Below are 23,371 nucleotides of genomic sequence, written 5' to 3'. Positions count from 1 at the left end.
TCTAGAGAATGGCTTCTCTACATCTTCCATAACCTGAGTGAGTATCGGGAAGAAAAACTCTTACAAAAGAGACACGTTCGGGTGTGTATTTTCCAAGTTTTATCCCAGAACAGTTTACATGAACAAAATACTGTGTGTCATTTATGTAGAGTGAAGTTGTTAATATAACACAACATGCACCTCCGTCCCTGCAATAATCAGTAAATCAGTTAAGATAATACCGACTACCTACATATAATGCCAACCTATCCTCTTTAATACATTATATATAATAACTGTTTTTTAACCACTGGTTCGAACTTTCGTATTTATTTCTTAGGATAAAGGAATATCGGAATTTAGATAGTAATCTGAGGTTTCTATAGATTTTTTTTTAAACAATATGAGATCTATAAAAGGATAGGATCATCTGAGTTGTTTGTAGATTTTACTTAACATTACAGAATCTATGAAAGGAAAAGGTAATCTGAGGTTTCTATAGATTTTTTTTAAAAATCATAATAGATAAAAAAAAAATATAAGATCATCTCAGTTGTTTGTGGATTTTACTTAACATTACAGAATCTATGAAAGGAAGAGGTAATCTGAGGTTTCTATAGATTTTTTTTTAAACAATATGAGATCTATAAAAGGATAGGATCATCTGAGTTGTTTGTAGATTTTACTTAACATTACAGAATCTATGAAAGGAAAAGGTAATCTGAGGTTTCTATAGATTTTTTTTAAAAATCATAATAGATAAAAAAAAAATATAAGATCATCTCAGTTGTTTGTGGATTTTACTTAACATTACAGAATCTATGAAAGGAAGAGGTAATCTGAAGTTTCTATAGATATTTTTAAAAACAATATGAGATCTATAAAAGGATAAGATCATCTGAGTTGTTTGTAGATTTTACTTAACATTACAGAATCTATGAAAGGAAGAGATAATCTGAGGTTTCTATAGATTTTTTTAAAAAAATAATATGAGATCTATAAAAGGATAGGATCATCTGAGTTTTTTGTAAATTTTACTTAACATTACAGAATCTATGAAAGGAAGAGATAATCTGAGGTTTCTATAGATATTTTAAAAACAATATGAGATCTATAAAAGGATAAGATCATCTGAGTTGTTTGTAGATTTTACTTAACATTAAAGAATCTATGAAAGGAAGAGGTAATCTGAGGTTTCTATAGATTTTTTTAAAAAAACAATATGAGATCTATAAAAGGATAGGATCATCTGAGTTGTTTGTAGATTTTACTTAACATTACAGAATGTATAAAAGGAAGAGGTAATCTGAGGTTTCTATAGATATTTTTAAAAAAATAATATGAGATCTATAAAAGGATAGGATCATCTGAGTTGTTTGTAGATTTTACTTAACATTACAGAATCTATAAAAGGAAGAGATAATCTGAGGTTTCTATAGATTTAAAAAAAAAATGAGATCTATAAAAGGATAGGATCATCTGACTTGTTTGTAGATTTTACTTAACATTAAAGAATCTATGAAAGGAAGAGGTAATCTGAGGTTTCTATAGATTTTTTTTAAAACAATATGAGATCTATAAAAGGATAGGATCATCTGAGTTGTTTGTAGATTTTACTTAACATTACAGAATCTATGAAAGGAAAAGGTAATCTGAGGTTTCTATAGATTTTTTTTAAAAATCATATGAGATCTATAAAAGTATAAGATCATCTCAGTTGTTTGTGGATTTTACTTAACATTACAAAATCTATGAAAGGAAGAGGTAATCTGAGGTTTCAATAGATATTTTTAAAAACAATATGAGATCTATAAAAGGATAAGATCATCTGAGTTGTTTGTAGATTTTACTTAACATTACAGAATCTATGAAAGGAAGAGGTAATCTGAGGTTTCTATAGATTTTTTTTAAAACAATATGAGATCTATAAAAGGATAGGATCATCTGAGTTGTTTGTAGATTTTACTTAACATTACAGAATCTATGAAAGGAAAAGGTAATCTGAGGTTTCTATAGATTTTTTTTTTAAATCATATGAGATCTATAAAAGTATAAGATCATCTCAGTTGTTTGTGGATTTTACTTAACATTACAAAATCCATGAAAGGAAGAGGTAATCTGAGGTTTCTATAGATATTTTTAAAAACAATATGAGATCTATAAAAGGATAAGATCATCTGAGTTGTTTGTAGATTTTACTTAACATTAAAGAATCTATGAAAGGAAGAGGTAATCTGAGGTTTCTATAGATTTTTTTAAAACAATATGAGATCTATAAAAGGATAGGATCATCTGAGTTGTTTGTAGATTTTACATAACATTACAGAATCTATGAAAGGAAAAGGTAATCTGAGGTTTCTATAGATTTTTTTTAAAAATCATATGAGATCTATAAAAGGATAGGATCATCTGAGTTGTTTGTAGATTTTACTTAACATTACAGAATCTATAAAAGGAAGAGATAATCTGAGGTTTCTATAGATTTTAAAAAAAAAAATAATATGAGATCTATAAAAGGATAGGATCATCTGAGTTGTTTGTAGATTTTACTTAACATTACAGAATCTATAAAAGGAAGAGGTAATCTGAAGTTTCTATAGATTTTTTTTTAAAAAAATAATATGAAATCTATAAAGGATAGGATCATCTGAGTTATTTGTAGATTTTACTTAACATTACAGAATCTATGAAAGGAAGATGTAATCTGAGGTTTCTATAGATTTTGTTTTCAAAACAATATGAGATATATAAAAGGATAGGATCATCTGAGTTGTTTGTAGATTTTACTTAACATTACAGAATCTATAAAAGGAAGAGGTAATCTGAAGTTTCTATAAATTTTTTTAAAAAAAATAATATGAAATCTATAAAGGATAGGATCATCTGAGTTATTTGTAGATTTTACTTAACATTACAAAATCTATGAAAGGAAGAGGTAATCTGAGGTTTCTATAGATTTTGTTTTCAAAACAATATGAGATATATAAAAGGATAGGATCATCTGAGTTGTTTGTATATTTTACTTAACATTACAGAATCTATTAAAGGAAGAGGTAATCTGAGGTTTTTATAGATATTTTTAAAAAAATAATATGAGATCTATAAAAGGATAAGATCGTCTGAGTTGTTTGTAGATTTTACTTAACATTACAGAATCTATAAAAGGAAGAGGTAATCTGAAGTTTCTATAGATTTAAAAAAAAAAAATAATATGAAATCTATAAAGGATAGGATCATCTGAGTTGTTTGTAGATTTTATTTAACATTACAAAATCTATGAAAGGAAGAGGTAATCTGAGGTTTCTATAGATTTTGTTTTCAAAACAATATGAGATATATAAAGGATAGGATCATCTGAGTTGTTTGTATATTTTACTTAACATTACAGAATCTATTAAAGGAAGAGGTAATCTGAGGTTTTTATAGATATTTTTAAAAAAATAATATGAGATCTATAAAAGGATAAGATCATCTGAGTTGTTTGTAGATTTTACTTAACATTACAGAATCTATAAAAGGAAGAGGTAATCTGAAGTTTCTATAGATTTTTTTAAAAAAAATAATATGAAATCTATAAAGGATAGGATCATCTGAGTTATTTGTAGATTTTACTTAACATTACAAAATCTATGAAAGGAAGAGGTAATCTGAGGTTTCTATAGATTTTGTTTTCAAAACAATATGAGATATATAAAAGGATAGGATCATCTGAGTTGTTTGTATATTTTACTTAACATTACAGAATCTATTAAAGGAAGAGGTAATCTGAGGTTTTTATAGATATTTTTAAAAAAATAATATGAGATCTATAAAAGGATAAGATCATCTGAGTTATTTGTAGATTTTACTTAACATTACAGAATCTATGAAAGGAAGAGGTAATCTGAGGTTTCTATAGATATTTTTAAAAACAATATGAAATCTATAAAAGGATAGGATCATCTGAGTTGTTTGTAGATTTTACTTAACATTACAAAATCTATGAAAGGAAGAGGTAATCTGAGGTTTCTATAGATTTTGTTTTCAAAACAATATGAGATATATAAAAGGATAGGATCATCTGAGTTGTTTGTATATTTTACTTAACATTACAGAATCTATTAAAGGAAGAGGTAATCTGAGGTTTTTATAGATATTTTTAAAAAAATAATATGAGATCTATAAAAGGATAAGATCATCTGAGTTGTTTGTAGATTTTACTTAACATTACAGAATCTATGAAAGGAAGAGGTAATCTGAGGTTTCTATAGATATTTTTAAAAACAATATGAAATCTATAAAAGGATAGGATCATCTGAGTTGTTTGTAGATTTTACTTAACATTACAGAATCTATGAAAGGAAAAGGTAATCTGAGGTTCTATAGATTTTTCAGCAATATAGAATCTATAAAATGGAGTGATAATATAAGTTTTCTAAAGATTACACTTAACATACATAACTGTTATGCATACTAATCCTGAAGAAGCCGCAAAGGCGAAATGTTGGTTTAAATATAAAATATGTTATATTTATCTGGAATGTAAAGGTCGTTTTTTTTTATTTTTATCAAACAACGTTTAGTATTATAAGCTCTCTAGCTTACGTATGATTCACTCTGTTATATTGTTGCTTGTCATAAAACTGTATTACCTTAACCAGAGAGTTCGTAGAAACTGTGTGTGTGTTTTCATATTGCAAAGCTGCGTCAGGCTATCTGCTGAGTCTACCGAGGCGTAGAAACAGTAACCATGTTTCTCAGACGACAGTATGAAACAGATGCGCGTTCCTCTCTGTCTATTTGTTTAAACAGTTATTTTAGATGTTTTTGTTTCGTGTTTATAGAATGTTCCAATGTAAACGTAGCTATTAATTGTAATGAAGAATACAATGATTGTATAATATATGAAATAATAACAACTGAAATATTCTTTTCAAATATTAAATGAGTGTTTTTTGTTCTTTCTTGTTCGATACGCATTATAACATGAAATGGAAGACAAATTTATTTTGTTTAGTGTTTCGGGAAAGTCAAATGTGTAGCGTTGTGATACAAATCTGTATCTTCAACGCTTTCGTGACGATATCGCCCCCTATGTTGTAACATAATTTCAGTTTGGGAATCTTAAATTAATATATTGTTAGTTGTTTTAATTCTATGTCTGTAAATAAAACAACATTGTACTACCACATTACCCCACGGTTTAAAATAAGAAGGCGGCACAGATAACTCCGGATGGGTAAGCATGTGAACGATTGGCAGCGCTGGTCTGGTCGTGACATATCGTTTTCGCGTACCGCGTACTACAATGTGCGTGCGGGCCGCGCGGAAAATTCGACTCGCCTAATTCTCGTTGGATATAGCAAAGAGCGGCGTCTTTTAAGAGGCGAGGGTACAGTTTTTCGGTTACCTGACACCGTCGACAGTTATACGGAACATCGAATTTCAGAAGTCACGGGGTAAGGTTCTGAGCAGAGAAAGAGAGATAAGTCGTCAAAACGACAGGTTTAACTGTGTAAAAACGATCCGGTAATTGAAGAGGTCAATAAATCCCCTCTTAGTCGAGTTCGTGATAGTTTGTTTAGCACCACGCCCAATGGACATTACCATCGGAAATGAAACGTAATGTTTAATTGAGATACCGATGTAAATATAATCACCTCAGTTGTCACGATTCGCATACAGTAAGGCAATGAAATAGACTTGTACTACTTACCTAACTTATTTGTAAACATGTATTCAATTTAATTTTGTAATTTAAAGCTATGTTTTTCGCACTTTTTAATAACTCAGACTCATTGGATAAACGTTTACATACAAGTGTGTTAAAACAAAGTTTTATTCGTATAACGGTAAGCTAAAAAGATTTATGAGAATTTCACGTTTTCCAAAGAGTAAGTATCAACACTCGTAAAGAACACAGAATATTCGTTACGCATAAGCACGTGCCACAACACATTTTCTGGTTAATTTTCCGGAAAACTTCGCACGTGGGTACATTCTTTCTGCGTCTGTAAATGTCGATATATATATATATATAAAGTAATTTTAAATGTATGATTTATGTTGTTGCAAAGAAAAACACTACTCCTAGATGAGCATTTTTATATTCTAAAAAAAAACATAACAATTATTCTTGACTGCTTTCAAAAAACTAAGAAGAAAAGACCGCTCTTTGAAAGCGCTCTAGCTTTTAGGTACTTCTCGAGACTTTTTTATAGTCACTCTGAAGTTGTCAACTTTATACGAGTAGCGTGAGTTCGTGGACTTTTGCCCAAAATTCGATCTGAACTTTGAGGCCATAAGTGCGTTATTAGGGTGACTGTCAAATCCCACTCTTTGATCAAACAATAAATAGCGTAAAAGTTGGTGGTGGGTGATATTGACTAGTTGCCTTCCTTATAGTATATTGGCTCAAAACTGGAAACGAATGTGTGTATTTGTGTGTTTTTTTATAACAAAGCTACACTGGGCTATCTGCTGAGTCCACCTAGGGGAATCGAACCCCTGATTTTAGCTTTGGAAATCTTAGATTTACCGCTGTACTAGCGGGGGACATTGGAAACGAATGTGCACAGATACACCTTCGTGTAACTTTGCATGAATATTATTAAGTAAAGTAAAAAATATGTTGTTTTTTTCCTGTTCACAGCGTCCACCTTTTCCAATCAAGTTAGTTGAAGAACTTTTCATCGTTTTAAAGATTTAAAAACCAGCTTATACGTGCGACTCACGCTCTGACGTTATGTATCGCTCGAAGAAACTCAAGACAGTTAAGATAAGTAGGATTCGGTTAATCCTACTGTTCGTTGGTAACAAGAGTAATTCCAAGAGCTTGTGATGAGTGGCGCTGATTAGCTGCCTTCCCTCTAGTCTTTCACTGCTAAATTTGAAAATGAAAATAGAGCAAACTGGAATATTTTAAAATACATTTGGTATGACCGATATAATGTATGTACGTCTGTAAAGTGTGACACATATTCAACATGTGTGTTATAAGATCTGTATAATATGTGGGTTAGTATCAGGGTCTAATATGTACTCTAGACCCTTTATAAACTTGTGCTAATGTGTAATAACATATGTACTAGAGTATGTTTATAGAATGTAGGTTAGTAATATCTTAACATGTGTGATGGGATACATAGCACGTGGTCAGACCAGAGCCTAATATCTATGCCGGAGCCTGTGTAAACGTGTACATGATTTATACGTGTGTGAAAATATAAAAGAAAGTTAGTTGTTGGTTAGAATTTCTAGCTTTTCATTACGTGCTACTACCTCTACACGACCTGTTTGTCCAAACGGAAATAAAAATATCCTTAGTGAGAATTAATTAAAATATAAAAGTTCTTTTCAACCGTTTCGTTTTTTCCTTAGTGGGTCAAAATTAGTTAAGTACTAATGTAAGTGTATTCCTTGTTCAATTTAGCTTTCTTTCCTTACAGAGTAAAAATTAGTTAAGTACTAACGTAAGTGTATTTCTTGTCCAATTTAGCTTTCTTTCCTTACAGAGTAAAAATTAGTTAAGTACTAACGTAAGTGTATTTCTTGTCCAATTTAGCTTTCTTTCCTTACAGAGTAAAAATTAGTTAAGTACTAACGTAAGTGTATTCCTTGTTCAATTTAGCTTTCTTTCCTTAGTGGGTAACAAGGAGTTAAGTGCTGATGTAAGTGTATTCCTTGTGCAAGTTTCGTTTCTTTCCTTAGTAGGTAACAAGACGTTATGTACCAATGTTAGTTTATTCCTTGTCCAACTGTTTTTTTTCTTTCTTTAATGGATAAAAATTAATTTAACATTAAAACATAAGAGTATTTCTTGTTCTACTGTTATATTTTTTTCCTTTAGAGTATAAAAATTAGTTAAACATAAAAATGTAAGTGTATTCTTTGTTCTACCGTTATCTTCCTTACTTTTGTGGGTAAGTGTTAGTTACACATTAAATTATTAAAGCATTTCTTGATCATCTTTTATGGCCCTTTAGATAGTGGGTAAAAATACCAGAATAATTCTTTTTTAACAACTTTTACGTTCCTTTTTTCGTGGGTAAAAGTTAAAATATAAGAACATTCATTGTTCGAGTATTACGTTCCATTCCTTAGTGAGTAAAAGCTAGATAAACATTACAATATCAGAGTTTATTTCATTTAAACTTTTGATATTATAATTTCTACCCACCAAGGTTGAACAAGGAATGCTCTTATATTTTAACGTTCACTTTATTTTTACCTACCAACAAAGAAAACGCACGTAAACGTTTGAATACTAACGAAAAAAGTGTAAATTCTGTTTTTTAAGTACTGTTGAGCCGTCTTTAATGACAACAGTTCCATCTCTAGTGATACACGTGTGCCTACAATAACAAAAAGTTTGTTTATTGGTTGAATTATGTTTATCTCACTTTTTTATATATAACAAAAAAACCCACGTGTCCACTGTACTTTCATGTTTTTCATAAAAATTTAAATCCTCCACTTCCAATAAACCAAAATAACATGACGAGATTTAGTAAGTTTATTTACTAAAAACCTTTGTTTTTATTTTAGAGAAACATGATTGAAACTGTTAATATTTGTATATAAATATGTTTGAATTAACGTTTTTTAATGTTTTCATTTTCAGCCAAGAAATTTAGACAGACTTATACGATTTACATATAGGCATCAAAGCTATTTAGGCAGAAAGCTTAAAATGGTATCCAAACGTGTTTAAATGTAATAAATGTTGTAGTCATCGTTAGAGACAATAGGCTTTGTTCTCGTGTGTAACCGCCATTTTTACAGTTTACGTTACATAATACACTAGAAATCGTGACAACGTAATAAGATATACAATGTAAGTTGGTTTGTTTGTTTTATTTAATATTTTGCAATTCAAAATATGACGTATTATTAAGTACACGTTATTAGAAATTATATATACATGATAATGTTCAATGGAGTGACTGCTTTTCATTTCCCTTCCGTCTACGTGACTGTGACTGCTTAAGTGTTAGATATGTGAAGATTAGGTCAGTTTTCAACGTTTTCGGTAAAGCAGAGAACATGACTTACTGAATTATTTGTAGCAAGTTATCATTTAATGTATACATATATATCACAGTGGAAACCATACTGATTTCAAGCCAGCAAATTATCTGATACAATAAGAATCATTCAATAGAAACAAAAGTGCATTCATAGTTCAAGTGAACTTTCAAAGTCTTGCTCGTTTTATACCGTTCTCTAGTTTTCATAAGCACAAACTAAACAAATAAACACACGTATTATTTTTACATTCCATTCTAAAAATAAGTCTTAGATAAGGCACTCACGTTCCATGTACAATTTCTCGCAGGCGAATTAACACTGTCCTGTTTAATGTTCTCACTGGTGAAGTGTCAGATATTGTGTTTACCAATACGGATAATGATGTGTTAAGATAGCTTCATATAGCAATGCTCTAAATATGAAACCAGACGGAAACTATTACAATTTATAATGGAAATAAGTGTTTTTGAGCTTGGCTTGGAAAGAAAAAACTTTCGTTCTTTTCGGCAAAAATAACAAACAAACGAAACAAAAAAGTCCTGTTAACACTAGGAAAATATTTACAGGAAAAAACAACACAATAAATATCTGCTATATATGGTTAGGTAAAAAACCATGCAATAAGAATTCGAAACAAAATAGTTACAATATCAAACTTAAGGTATAGTCACGTCGGAACTTTCACTTTTTATTAAATGAAACATTATCCGTTTTTTCACAGATTTTTTCACGGTACTTTTGAAATTTTGTTTTTCAGGTGGAGTATTACAGGTTTAGTTTCTATTTATTTTTTCCTACTAAGAAACGAAAGAGATGTTTCACGAACACTGAACTTTATAATATATATACACACACATCCCCCATATATATATATATACCCACACACACACATATATACACATGTTTGGAGTGTTATTTCCTTTTATCTAGATTCTGGAGTTTGGTTGGTGTTGATATTGCTTTCCGAACTTTAACACTGTTCTTCAGCCAACGGCTTTTCTTCAGAAAAGAATCAAAGTCCTTTTCTCTCTTTTTGGTCCGGCATGGTCAAGTGGTCAGGGCACTCAATTCGCAATATGTGAGTCAAGGGTTTGAATACCCGTCCCACCAAATATGCTCGTCCTTTCAGCCGTGGGGCCGTTATAACGTGATGATCATTTCATTGGTAAAAGGGTAGCTTAAAATTTGGCGGGGAGTGGCGATGATCAGCTCCCTTATTTCTTTCGCTGCTAAGTTAGGGACGACTAGGGCAGATAGCTCTCGTGTAGCTTTGCGATAAATGCATAACAAACAAACACTGTATTATAGAAGTGGAAGTTTCGTTTGCGGGACATTTTATATATTTCTTCCATCTATCTTAGAGCCATGCATGGTTAATAAATGTGTGACGAAATGGAATACAATAAGAAATGTGAGACGATAATTGTGTAGAAAAAAAATGATACTTACCCCACAAATGTTCGATCTTGGATGATTATTCTTCACGAATTTATACTCATCAAAGTTTGTTTTTTCTGCTTTGATTTCAGTTTTTGGTCTTGTTCAGTTTCATCTTGCTTGATTTCGTCTTGATGATTTGGTGAAGTCCAGACCAAAGCCTGATGTTTTCAATGCCCAATGTAGTTATTCCAATTATATTGTAATTTCCATACAATTTCACTAATTTTTTCTTGTATGGAATAAACTGTATATGCTGGTAATAAGTAGTGTTACTATGCGTGTGTTTTATAAACTGTTGCAGCTACAAAGTACCCTAACTTTGCAAGCCAGTTCACTCCTAAATAGGAATTGTGTAGAAAGTTTTAAATACATAAATACATGTTACTTTTGTCGCTTAACAGCCAGTTCAATCCTAAGTACGGTTTGATAAATAGTTTTAAATACATAAACTCATGTTATTCCTGTCGCTTAACAACCAGTTCGCTCCCAGATAGGATTTGATAAATAGTTTTAAATACGTAAGTTCTTGCTATTCTTGTTTTTTAACAACCAGTTCACACCTAAGTAGGCCTTTTATAGAAATTTTTTAAAATCATAAACAATTGTTGCTCTTATTGTTTAGCACGTTCTATCATCCGAGTTTCAGGTGAGTCCAATCAACAAACATTAACCACAGAAAGTAGAGGGCGTCGTTCTGGAAATATGATTATGAACTTGTACATTAACATCACCAATTCTTGGCTAGCTGGCGTGCACCATTAAAATGAAAAGGATTCACTACTGATTCCACTATAAATTTAATAATAATAAACTATATAGCTTTAAAAATTATTATTTTTGTGCTAAATTAGCCTGACGCAAAACGGTATTCGACTCTAGATAAGCCTTCTCTTGGTTTGGAAAAAAGAAGTTAATATAACCCTGTTTATTTGTGTGTCACATGGCACCAAACAGCACATTAATTCAAACAAACTTTCAACATACACACCTAACTCGTTAGAAATGGAGGACTTATTATCAGATAAAGATCGAGAATTTGTTTGTTTTTCTCTTTTCTATAAGTGGAACAGAGGACGAAACTTCTCTGACATTCGTCGTTTCGTTTGATGAATATTTCAGTTCAACTCTAAGTCATTTGAAAGCAGTCGAATACGTTATGTAACATGCAGCAAATTATAGGATAGCAGTATCTTTACCTTCTGAGCTGTGTGTGAGAACAGGTTCACACTTCACGATACAAGACACTAAATGAGAGGCAGGTTGAATCTTGATTATTACTTTTAATGGACACTCACTGCTGAACTTTCGCTCTCTTCTTTGTGACTGTTTACACGTTAAACAACTTCTGTGTTTATATTCCTCTCTTTTATAATATTTTTCCTAATTTAATTTAACGGTCCTCTCAAGCAGTAATTTCGACGCCTTTTTGTTTCTTGTTGTCTCTGCATTAACTTTTCTGCTTCGTCTGTCATCTGGTTCTTCAGTTTCCAGACACTCCTATCTCTTTATTATTATCTTAATGTAGTTCTTTAGTTACTTCAACTCGGGATTCATATTTTGAGCGCATAAAACGTTTTAGGTTTGGGGTTGAGGCTTAGAAAATTTTCAGAACCGCATATGTTAGATGATTAAAAAAAATAACCTCTAGAGAACAGAATAAACTTTTAAGCTTAAAATATTCGTATACACAATAACAAGGAAAGCCAGGTTCTATCTTTACTTCCTATTCCAGAATCACGGTATTGAAGTGACTACATTCAAAAGCACCACCGAGATCTCACTGCTAAGTGTACGACTGTATAGTTTGACATTAAAGACTGTCCAGCTTGCGGCTTGGTTGTCACTTACGTTTGGCAGATGAAATGTCGAGGTAGACCATAAAGTGCGCTCCGCCATCAGCGGTTGAGATATCTCACCACAAGAGAGCAAACATTTGTCGCCCTGCCGCTTTTCGCCCCCACTTCAGCTGCCTGCCAATCGGCTAAGGCAAACCGCCCCTTAGCTGGCTGTCATTGCTTGCCTAAGCAGTACGCGGTGGGGCCACATGCCTGCCGTCAGCCAATAAGAGGTTAGCTCAAGACTTGCCGCTGCTCTGTTGAGGATGCACTGGAATGAAAACTGCGCATATACGGTGCCAGTTGAAAACGACATGCAAACAGCTTACTATACGAAAGTATTATATACACGAAAATAAGACTCGTTCTTTGTTAGCGCTTTGATGGTTTACAAGATATCTAGCTTTCGGTGGCTGTTCAACTGTATAAACGCCTAAAATGACCTTTAGCATGGAATGACAGAGCACTTTCCTCACCCACTCGTAAAGAAAAGTGTTTGTACCTCGTTAACCGCCCATCAGAATGTTAAATATACTTTGGTTGTTCAAATTTTACGATAAAATTGTATCAACGAAAGAACAAAATATTTGTTTTGCTGAGTCATCTGGAAGTAAACTTTCGTCTCTTGCTTCGTCTGTTAAACGAACAGTACCAGACGTCATAATGATAAGAAAAAAAAGGTTTTATCATTATGTTTTAGGCCTAAAAATGCTTCTTACTTTTAAGAGTTGTATGTTACTCCATATAAATGTAAATATATTTACTTAAAATATAAATCCATTACATCATCGCCAAGTAAACTGTGTTCAACGATAAACTAACTTTTGAAACAAATGCATGTTAAAAGGTGTAGTAATCCTTTGTTTCTCAAACATAAACACCAAAAGTCTGTTGCTTTCTTACTATTTTAAACGGCCCTAGCGGTAACGATATATATTATAAAGTTATAAAGTAAAAACTGAAAAAAGACTTTTTTAATATGAGTAGCTACGCATTTTTGGTTTTATTGTAAGTCCTTAAATTAGGTTATTGTATAAAACTTATTCTGTGTAAGCTGTTTATAAATGTACAGAATTAGTGTCTTTGATTTGTAATTAACTAGTAGTGTGATAAAACACCTGTAAATATCATCTGTCACGATTCAGGGTTTAACTGCGTGGTTAAAATGTCACAAAATATTGTGTTTCGTTGGATGTGTATACGTAAAGTAGCATCAAACACAAGAAGTTATTTTATGATCTTAAGTTGATCCAACCTAACGCTGTAGTTTTATTAGAGACTTGCCGGCTTGACTTCAGAGTAGTGTAGTGAAATCAAACGTTATTGGTGGAGACATCCGTTCACTGACACACCTTCATTTATTTAATTTCTTGAATTTCTGCACTGACCATACGTATTTTAGAAGCGATAGGCTAGAGCGACTTTAGCTATTCAACATCACCTACCGCCAACCCTTGGGCTACTCTTTACCAACGAATAGTGGCTTTGATCATCACACTATAACGCCTCAACGGCTGAAAGAGGCGAGCATGTTTGGTGAAGGAATTCAAATCCGTGATCGACAGATACGAGTCAAGTGCCCTACAGTCTTATTTGACTAAAAAAATTAGATAGTAGGTTTCATCATATGTCAATGTGTATAACTTAACAAACTGAACTGCTATTTAGATGAATCAAATATCCCAGTTTGTTATATATCTAGTATCAGTGGTTTTAAAAATAGGTGTTTTTTTAATTATATAATCATTTTCGTACACGAGGTTTTACAGTTTTAGAAAGAGGTTACCGAACATAGCTGATATGCTGACTCTATTTTTCAATAGCATTAGAGAATTTTCCCTATTTTATATACTTCAAACACGTGAACATTTGCCTTTCTTTTTTTATTAGTCCAGATTTATCCAGCTATTTTATATTTAATTATGTTATTAATATAGGTTCGTTTCCGAATTTTCTACTTAAGGGTTCTCTCCATTTGTTAATTGAATATGGATATTTAACCATCACTCCCAAAATGCGGGACACGTTTTCATGGGCACTAATTCAGAGTGTCAGCTTATCTCCAGCCGTGTCCAGTTCAGGTAGGTATGTGATCTTTCAAGTTCTGAAATATCAGCTTCAAGAGGTTTCCATAATCCTGCGTTATTTTACCGCTATATATTTACTTCGTTAGGTACATCTATGTTCCCACGGACGTCGAACGATGGTTAAAGTGTGACATACGGCTAAATTACGACTGAAAATGTGCTCTTCTTCAGATACAACCCTCAGTATAAGATGCATGCCACTGTTCCGATGACATGGTTTTTAAACAGCTTTTTTGTATTAACGTATGTGTGTGTGATGCCAATTTCAAATTCAGTAACCCTAAATAAATGCTGTTATGCATTAGTATAATAAATTATATAAGTTCTGTATGTATGTGCTCTGCCGAAAAGATAAAAGAAAATTAGAAATAGAGAGAGGGAAAATTATAGATAGAGACTTGTTTACCAAACAACTCTGAGTTTCTTTATTTTTGTAACAGAAATTAGGTCAGCAAATGTCGTGCGAGTTTAACAATAAGAACATTTTGTTTCAGCAAAATAACAATGGAGTAAGTTATATACTGAAAGAGAGTCACATTATTTATTACTATTTTATAATATTTCGACATATAATGTTTATTTTGATAAATAACAAAAACAAAAAAGATAAGATTTTAAAATATTTTTTATTTCATTCATTCGACCCTGCAATGCGAGTAACATTATTGTATCAGATGTTCTCACACTGAATTCTAGAACTTTATGTTTCTTCTTACATAAAAAACACCACTAAACTACAGTTTCAATAACGTTTAACTGCGCTCGACTCGCAATTTGTGAGTCGCGGGTTCGAATCCTCGTTACACCAAACACGCTCGCCCTTTTAACGGTGGGAGCATGATAATGTGACGGTCAATTCCCCTATTCGTTGGTAAAAGAGTAGCCCAAGAGTTAGCGGTGGGTAGTGATGACTAGCTGCCTTCCCTCTAGCCTTACTCTGCTAAATTAGGGACGGCTAAATTATTCCTCGTGTAGCTTTTCGCGAAGTTCAAAACAAACTACTCTTTAAATACAGTGCTGTTCGCAGGAGTTGTAAAGGGGGTGTACTTGGCTAGACATACAGATCATACAATGAGAAACTGAAAGTATAAGAAGCTACTAAACACAACTCCCATGCTGACAACAGCAGCTCAGTCTAGACAGGGGGACATGCCCTTCCCCAAAAAATTAATATAACTATAATTTACAGTTGCTAACAAATCAAATATGCGCGTAATATTATTGTATAAAGTGTTCTTGTGCTGAATTCTAGAACTTAATACGTGAAAAAAACACCACTAAACAATACAAAAACTATAACGTTTTATGCCCTTACCTACTAAGAAACTGCTTAAGCCTGTTCCTGACTTATATAATGTAATATATACATAATTCACACGCAACAAGCAAGGCGTTCTTGCATATTACTATTTCAAGTATTGTTACATTGCTCTAGATGTAGCGGAACGAGCTGTCACTATTATCAAGAGTTAGTAACAAATACACAAACATTTATTGTGGGTTTAACATTATTTTACCGATCATTTTGTGAAATCTCCGTAATCCTTTGTAAACCCAAACAGCATCAAAACAAACAGTTTTCTTTTTTAAACTTTTTAAAGATAATTCATTATTGCAACAATCCCTGTTCTAAGTTATTCTATATAAATTCTAACAACATCAAATCACTCTTTTTAGCAAATTCATTATTGGAATAATGGCTGGAAATTTACCGTTGTCAGTGGTGACCACTGACCATCATATTTTTAAGAGTATAATGTAAATAATAGTGTTATGATTTAATTCATTTCTTACTTTCCGAGTATATATGCTTATAGCATATATATATATATACGTACATTATAATACATATATGTACAACATAAAAAAACAAAACCACATTAAGCCTAAAGTACACTGTGTTAAAAGTATAGATCTATTAAGGATTACTCAAGGAGCGACCCAGATAAACTGTATTTAACCGCCAGTAAGGTAAAAATGACGACTAAACTGTGTCTTGTGATAAACAGTTTGTTTGTTTGTTTTTTAGAATTTCGCACAAAGCTACTCGAGGGCTATCTGTGCTAGCCGTCCCTAATTTAGCAGTGTAAGGCTAGAGGGAAGGCAGTTAGTCATCACCACCCACCGCCTACTCTTGGGCTACTATTTTACCAACGAAAAGTGGGATTGACCGTCACATTATAACGCCCCCACGGCTGGGAGGGCGAGCATGTTTAGCGCGACGCGGGCGCGAACCCGCGACCCTCGGATTACAAGTCGCACGCCTTACGCGTTAGGCCATGCGGGGCCACTGTGATAAACAGACTAGAATAGTTTAACGCTCGTGGTAGCAAACCGGGAAACTGAAGTTAAACACAAGGGTGCGTGTCTCTGAGGGTCACATATATAATCTCTTTGCCGCCTGAAATATAACAAAAAGAACTCCATAAATAATTATTAATTATGTAGTTGTTAAAAAGACCTATGTCGAAACAGACCCGTGAAAACATAACTTTTTGTATGTCTGCTTATCTCTTCAGTCTCATTGAAAGTTACGTATCCTTGTCTTTATTTATCTTGTCCCCCGGTGGCACAGCGGTATGTCTGCAGACTTATACTGCTAGAAACCCGGTTTTGATATCCGTGATGGGCAGAGCACAAACAGCCCTTTGTGAAGCTTTGTGCTTAATAACAACAAATAAACAATTTATCTGTTTCAAACTTACGAAATGTTGCCCATCCGTTTCGCTGCTTATTTTTCAGACATATGAAAAGTTACCCATCTGTTTTTCTGTTTATTATTTCAGACGAATGAAAAGTTACCTATCATTTTCTCTGCTTATTTTTCAGACATATGTGAAGTTACCTATCTACTGCTATGTTTATTTTTCAGACTTATGAAAAGTTTCCTATCTGTTTCTCTGTTTATTTTTCAGACTTATGTAAAGTTACCTATCTGCTTGTCTGCCCATTCTTTCAATATATTTTATTTTTCATACAGAAAGTCCTTCATGTCTCTGATAAACTATACGTTGACGATTTTATTTGCAATTTTTTATTTGACATGTATTTACTTTACAAAACAATCTTGATCGAACACAAAGTTAAGAACATAAACAGTTTAAGTTTCATAATTCATCCTTCTTTAATTTGCTGTTAACCCTAAGGAATAGCTCTTATTCATCACGGTTTACACACGGTTAATGACAGGATATACAGTTTAAGTTAAAGATAAAACTTAACCGGTGTTCTACAATGAGAACTCGAAAGTACAAGAAGTTGTTAAAAGCGGTTCCCGTGTTGTCAAAGACAGCTCAATCTAAAGGTGTCTGGGGGTGATGACTAGCTGCCTTCCCTCTAGTCTTACACTGCTAAATTATGGACGGCTAGCGCTGATAGCTCTCGTGTAGCTTTGTGCGAAATTCAAACCAAACAAACAAACATAAAAAAATAAGAATGGAAGAAATTTATTTAAAAAAATATTGATTAAATACGGGAGTTACAACCAAAATCTATATTAAAACTCAAGTTTTGTTGTACTTGTTCATTTATATTAAAAAAAACTTTCTAGTGTAGAGTTTCTTATGGTGTCGGAAAATTATGAACCGCCTTAAAAAATACTTTAAAGAAATTTCAAACCACAAATTAGTGTTAAACGTGGACACCCACGTTGCAAATATTACACGTTATTGCTGTTTAGGTTTTATTTTCTAAATTTAGAGCATGGGCTTACGTGACATATAAACGCGTAACGAAAAGACTACAACAAAATTGTTTATTGGATGTGTTGATTTTCACACCAAGTACGCGAAAACCGTTTACGCTAGTCGTCCCTACTTTTGAAACAAAAGATAAGAGAAAAGAGAACTAGTGAGCACCATTCCCACCAACTTTTCGGCTACTTTCATTTAACCGAATAGTTAGGTTTGACGGTTACTCTTATAACGCACCCTAGATCCCCACGTACCGAGCGCGAATTTTTTGTCGATAACGGTAAGCTATCCAAGTGATCTTAGAACCATATTGCAGCACGCTAACCTTTGTGCCAAGCTTAATCTGATCTCATATGAACTTGTGCATTCAAATAACAGGGTAATGCACTGGTTAAATAAAAGCAAGTTTTACGAATACTTGTAAGTTCTTTATTAAGACTTAAATTACAGCATTGTACAACCTGATCTCAATGTAAACCAAAATTCACTGGTTGTAATGGTCTTAATTCAAATGGCATATTAGTGTAATAAACTTACACTAACATACGAAGCCAGAGACTTGAGAAGTGAAGCAATTCGGAGAAGCCCTTGGTCAAAGCAGGCTTAACGTTAGTGGTGATTCTTTGTGATTTAGCCATATATATGTATGAAGAACCGTAGGAAGTTTTTAAAAAGTTATATATATATGTGTATGTGTGTGTGAGTGGCTGGGTGGGTGAAGAACCGCAGGAAGTGTTTTAAAAGTGACATAACCGCATCATACAACACATAACAATGGCATCAGTGACGTAAAAACGGTCCCTCATATAGGTGCTCAAATACGAAAGGCTGGCTGATTGATATACGAAAGACGGTATAGTAGTTCAGGCCGTATGTATGGGCTCAATTTTCATAAACAACGACTGTTATGGCGTCAACCAAACTAAGCAAGCGAATTGTAATTATTATAAATTTTATTTCATTAATTTAAAATTAGAGTTTATAGGTAGGAATTAATAACACAACATTATATATTTTATTTTAACAGTGGTTGTTTAATTATTATCATAAGCTAACATTCCGAAAACAATTCGATGACAATGGTTACACCTAGAAACTGACTCCATTCTTTAACTGGGCGCAACTTTACCAAGTGATCTAACATATACATGACCATAGCTTACAAATCAAAACGTCCAAAAGTAGGGAATGAAGGTATTATAGATCTACTGAAGCACTTGTCCCTTGCTAGAAGTTTAATATGTATATATACAAGTTGAATGCCGTCCTGTACGTATTTTCTTAAAGAAAAGTTAAAGAACGCTATCTGCTACGCCCACCAAAGGGAATCAAACTCCTAATTTTAGCGTTGTACGTCCGAAGACTTACCGCTATTCCATCGTGAGACATCCTCGTCATATGACGAGAAAATAATAATTAATTTTTCTTCTCAAAATTATATTGAACATGTTTTCTTAAAAATAATTATAATATAGTAACAATATATATATAGAGAGAATGATTATCATATTTCTAGTATTTCACAAAAACAAAACTTTTTTATGTAAATTTGGTCATCTCTTTTAAGTATTTCTTGATTAGAATTTTGATTTCTGTTATGTTCAGATGTTATTCTTAATAAATCCGAAAGAGTGAAACATACAATATATATATTTCTATACGTTCTCAAAGACATATTCCAGCTTGGTCAAACGTGTTACCCTGCAAACTATTAATTGTGATGGTAAAAGGCTATGAATTTGATTATGAATTTCGGGATCTTCTTTTTGGACTTTATTCCTGGTTTTGGCTTTGTTATCCTGCTAAACTAAAGAAGCTTGCTTTGATTTGGGCATTTTTAAAATGGAAATGTGCTGCGGGTAAACATATGATTATTATAGAGTTGTAGGTTAGAGTTACAATTGGACAACATTTGGTTATGTTGCGTCGGTGTGTTTTCCTGACAACCAAGCAAACACAATGGAAACTTAAGCTAATGATTATGATTTTTGTGAGACACTATATCTAGCGTGGGTGCACATATGCCCAATTCGATTTTATTACTCATCATCTGTTATATATATTTATAGCTGAAAGAATTTTAAAAAGGCAAACTTGCCTGTCGCGACAGCTCGAAGGGTACACCAACGTCCAAGATATCGGCGCGGCAGATGGACAGCTATTTGCTTTATATTATATTATATTTATTATATATATGCATATATACACGCTCATGCACTTTCACGACTTAAAAGCGCTTACTGATACCACAGAGAGAATTCAACTATTTCTTCGGCAATAATATTAACACAAACTCAACTATTTCTATATCACGCTCGCTTAAGCCTTTTAGAAACTGTTGCCCATCTACTAAGAGCAATTTTTCTCAAATTTAGAGTCAATAAAAAGTTGCCCAATCTAGCAGAAAACAAATATTTTGACTTCAGAACTCGGTAACAATTACTTAACTACATTCAGGAACATACTTTAGATTCGAAAGCCCATGGTTTTTATCTGTTGAAGGAAATAAAAAATCGTGTTCTGGAATTTGGAGGCGTAAGGGTGACGTCACACTTTTCGACCACACAAAAGTAGACCAAGAGTAGCGGTGAGCAATGATGACTAAGTGTCTTCCCTCTAGCGAGTCTACCAGTTTTCAGTTAGGGACAGCTAGACAACAAAAAATGTAAGTAGCTTTTTTACGAATATCTGAAAAATATAGACTCAGAACAACAACAATTACCGACTTTACGGTTCAAGAATTTACTGAACTTTACAAAAAAAACAACGAACCATCTACACTCTCGGAGTCAAAGGACAGCCACTCAACTTGACAAAGAACAACTATCCAGACTCTAGGACTCCAAGACCGTTAGTGAACTTTACGTGGAACAACTCCTGTCTTAACTGCGAGATCCTTAGAGAGTTTTACAGTTTGAGGGGGCCTGGCACTCTACTCATAATTTGAAGGTCGCAAATTCGAATCCCCGTCACACCAACCATGCTCGCTCTTTCAGTGGTGGGGACGTTATAATGTAAAAGAATAGCCCAAGAGTTGACGGTGGGTGGTGATGACTAGCTGCCTTCCTTCTAGTCTTACATTGCTAAATTAGGGACGGCTAGCGCAGATAGCCCTCGTGTAGCTTTGTGCGAAATTCAAAACAAACCAAACTGTACTAGTTTGATAGAGAACAGCTTTCCCGACTTCAGGGCTCCGGAACAGTTACTGAACATAACAAAAAATAATTGTCTTGACTCCAGGATGTTACTTAAACAATAAACTCTTTCTTAACTCTGCCTTGCTCGAACTTTTACTACCGGTCTAAACACTAATTCAGACTCTAAGATGTCTAGCCATCCCACATATTCTATGGGATTATTCCTTCTTTTCGGATTTGTCTATTACAGTTTATCCCATACAACTCTGTTTTCCTGTAGTTTGTAAACTAACATCGCTTGTTATAAAAGTCACGTCTGCACACTCACCTGAAGTGCTGTTTTTGTTTGTAATTAAGTGCAAAGCTACAGTTCTCTGTGCTGTGCCCGCCACGGATATCGAAACCCGCTGTTCTAATGGAGGGCCTGGGATGATGAATCGTGAAATATAACTTTAGAGACTATGTCATTATTTCGTAACAAACACAAAAAACCGTTTATACTGTAAAATATATTACGACGAACTGTGTTAGCTGTTACAATTCCAAGTAAAATAGCTTCAGTCATGTCTGTCAGTGTCATACTTCCAAAATAAAGTGGTTGTTTTGTTTCTCAATAATAAATACCTATAGTTTCTTTAACAATGTGCACCCTAGCGGTATATGTGCGGACTTACAATGTTAGAAACCGTGTGTGAATAATCGTAGTGGACAGAGCGCAGATAGTTCATTGTGTAGATTTGTGCTTAACTTCAAAAAGCCCTAACAATGGGAGTGAATTTCGTTCGTCCTGTTGAATTCTTTTTTTTATAAAGTTCAAATCTGAATACATTTCCGTTATTAAATACACTAAATTTGTTGTGAAACATCAGATGAGTCGCAAAAAGTGACCACAGGAGATGAGAGCTTTGTATTAATTAAACAATAATTTACAACATGAATTTCAGTAGTGAACTGACATAGCAACCAAAGAGAGAAATAACTATAATAAATTTCACGAAGCACTATTGCCTACGTTTTCTCTCTTTTATTTAGGCATTTGAAATTTTGGACTTACTGGAAGATCTGTTGTTAAAACAACGATTTATCGTCTGCGTCAAATACAGAATATGTTTCAAAAAATGATCAATGTAGTAGCTGTTCGTTTGGTTCAGTGGTCACTTAGTTAGTGTAGCTTCTTGTGAATCATTCTGAATGAAGACTGTTCAATTAAACGTGGAAAGACTGCTCCAGAAACCATCTCCTGGTGGACTTTTAAAGCGACAACGTTAATGCACCGTCAAGAATTGGATCTTTGTCACCTTCGCATTTTTTTATAATACCCATGGCTGTCCCCGCCTCTCAGCCATAGAAAATCGCAACGACCCGCTGCCTAGCAAATCCCCCTCCCCTCCAATTAGCTGCCTACAAGCCACTGTTGAGACACTGCAGGAGATCCCTCGCGCACATCGCGAGGTCGTTTCACGTGCGTGCGAGACTAAGCTTCGGGTTTGGCGGCTGCTTTTCCAGTCCAATGTGGCTTGCAAGATATTTACATGTTTGTATGCATAATCGGTCCTTCTATGAAAGATCGACAAAAGAAGCTTGTCGCGGAAAATTTTAAGAACGCAAGTCTTCCAGGTCTCCGCCATTCAGTTTTATATGGCCAAATGTTACTCGTTCCCATAGTTACCTGCCATACGTTCCAGTTCATTTAATTCCAGTGACCAATCGGGCATAACCGAAGGAGAATAGGATTATGGGCCTTACTACGGGATTACTTATGACTCTGCAGTAGCGAAGATGGTAACATTTTAATAGCCTGTTGAATCTGTGTGAACTACAAAATAATTTCATCATATATCTCTGTAGAGCAAGTAATTCAGTTATGTATCTTGATTAGCTTCTATCAGCCATAAAAGAAACTACTAATATATCAACGAATTTTCTTTATCATCGCAATTCCCGACTAGCGAAGTGCCGTGTAACAATTTCAACAATAGGTTTTTTTTTTTTTTGTATTTCTCTGGAAAACGCCCTTTCACTTTGATATATAAACATTTGACGATCAATGTAACACTTGCGTTTATATGATTTGTTTTTTAATCAGTGATGACGAGAAAACCCACTTGTAGAGAAAAATATATATGTAAAAACAGCTGGTTTGGGTTGAGAAAATTTTATGTAGAGGAGCGAACAACGTTTCGACCCATAAA

At 33.4% G+C, this 23,371-nt stretch overlaps 1 protein-coding gene across 1 annotated transcript in view; it reads right to left on the bottom strand.

Moving 5' to 3' along the window:
• The window catches only part of LOC143235986 (uncharacterized), a 29,717-nt gene extending 17,354 nt beyond the window's left edge, over nt 1-12,363 (bottom strand). Inside the window, exon 1 of the mRNA XM_076474138.1 lies at nt 10,438-12,363. The gene's annotated coding sequence lies outside the window, so the exon portion shown is untranslated. The remainder of the gene's footprint in view (nt 1-10,437) is intronic.
• Nucleotides 12,364-23,371: the final 11,008 nt, after the last annotated feature.

This window comes from Tachypleus tridentatus, chromosome 13 (genome assembly GCF_004210375.1).
Source record: "Tachypleus tridentatus isolate NWPU-2018 chromosome 13, ASM421037v1, whole genome shotgun sequence".
NCBI lineage: Eukaryota > Metazoa > Arthropoda > Merostomata > Xiphosura > Limulidae > Tachypleus > Tachypleus tridentatus.
This window is presented reverse-complemented; position numbering and strand designations above follow the sequence as displayed.